At 45.1% G+C, this 1,237-nt stretch overlaps 1 long non-coding RNA gene across 1 annotated transcript; it reads right to left on the bottom strand.

Moving 5' to 3' along the window:
* Nucleotides 1–257: 257 nt before the first annotated feature.
* Nucleotides 258–922, bottom strand: LOC124007146. Its single transcript, XR_006833879.1, has 3 exons — nt 811–922; nt 579–686; nt 258–303 (listed from the first exon to the last, which is right to left on the bottom strand). It is a non-coding gene; the product is annotated as an uncharacterized LOC124007146 (long non-coding RNA).
* Between the last annotated feature and the right edge of the window lie 315 nt (nt 923–1,237).

Here is a 1,237-nt window from a genome sequence, read left to right as displayed (position 1 = left end):
AAAATGCTTTCCACATCTCCTGCACCGGGCCACCTTACCTTCTCTCACGTATTTCTGACAGAAGCAGTGGACACTGACCTCTGATATGTAGGGTGTGGACACATTGGGAGGCCTGGAATTGGGACTGGGAAATGGTGCCAAGTGCCCAGCGTGGAAACAAGAGAAAATATGTGTTTCTGATGGTATCGTGCCATAGAGGGTTCCTCACCTCTGCAGAGTGTAAGGCTGTTTGCATTAGCAAACAGCCCACAATCTGTGGCCCCTTTCTGCTGCTGGACTGCCGGCCACTCCAGTCAGAGGTCCCTGGAAAAGATTGAGGTGAGTTGTGAGAGAAACTCTGGGGTGGTGCCATGGCCACTGGAGTCAGACATCTTAACCTTAACCCAGTGGTTAGCCTTAAGATTGACTATCTGGACAAACCCCTGGGCCAGTGTTGTTACTGCTGCCACCCACCTTGCTGCATTCTGCATCTACAAAAGAGCTTGAGCATGATCAATTGTAAAATTGTCTAACCAGGAGTGTGATGGAAGAATGAGCCCCCCCCCCCCCCGAAGGTCCTCCAAAAACTAAATTTTTACCTGGTAAAAAACCTCCACGTCCTTCTCAGCCCGTGCCTGAAGGTGGTCCTTGAAGGCATTCTGATCTGGTTCGACAACTTCCACCACATCAGGTGGAGTTTCAGTGATCTGAAAGTATGTCATTCAAAAATAGCAAAATAAAAACAATAACACATTAAGTCAATCACAAATTTTAATGACTGCATTATATGCAATCGTTTGATATAATTGTATATACAATTGCATTGTTTACCTCAGTAAACAGCTGCGGCTCCCGTCCGTACAGCAGGCGATAGGGCAAGTAATTGGTGGAGGCCTGTTGTGTGCAAAGAGAATTACTTTCAGGTTGTCCTCCCACCATTCCTGGTACCCGTCAAGATACTTGCCCATAGCAGCCTTGAGGATCTGGTTGGTCCGTTCATCCAAACCTGGAGAAGGGGTTAGGAAAGGGATATCTATTGACAATATAAGATATATTGAAATATGTTTGATTATGTACCATGGAAAAACAATAAAAACTCATTGTAATGTAACAAAAACAAACCGTTGGTGTGTGGATGATATGGAAAAGAGACCCAGTGCTTCCCCCCCAGTCCTCGAACATCAGTAAACAAACTTGGCTATTTAGATAGTTGACAGAATATAGCCTATAATGTTATTACCTTGTTCCAGAGTTCACG

The sequence above is a fragment of the Oncorhynchus gorbuscha genome, linkage group LG20 (genome assembly GCF_021184085.1).
Source record: "Oncorhynchus gorbuscha isolate QuinsamMale2020 ecotype Even-year linkage group LG20, OgorEven_v1.0, whole genome shotgun sequence".
Lineage (NCBI taxonomy): Eukaryota > Metazoa > Chordata > Actinopteri > Salmoniformes > Salmonidae > Oncorhynchus > Oncorhynchus gorbuscha.
Note: the sequence above shows the minus strand (reverse complement) of the source record. Positions and strands in the feature narration are given on the sequence as shown.